The following is a 258-nucleotide window of genomic DNA, read 5'->3' as shown; positions in this document are numbered from 1 at the left end:
CCCATTGAAAAGTAAGTAACTCTATCTATACTCGATCGTAAACGTTTAAGATTTTTTTCTTTTTTCTTTATACCTAAATACACCTAGCTAATTCCTTCCATATTTCCAGTTAAGGACGATAACGATAAAACGTTTCGAATATCTGACAATATATTTGCCATATCGACGGGGGCGGTTGTTGATTGTTACAACTTGCGCGCATATGTGAACACACAATGTTCACTCAGGGTAACAAAACCTAAACCATTCTCTCTCTCT

Source organism: Fragaria vesca, linkage group LG2, assembly GCF_000184155.1.
Source record: "Fragaria vesca subsp. vesca linkage group LG2, FraVesHawaii_1.0, whole genome shotgun sequence".
Classification (NCBI taxonomy): domain Eukaryota; kingdom Viridiplantae; phylum Streptophyta; class Magnoliopsida; order Rosales; family Rosaceae; genus Fragaria; species Fragaria vesca.
This window is presented reverse-complemented; position numbering follows the sequence as displayed.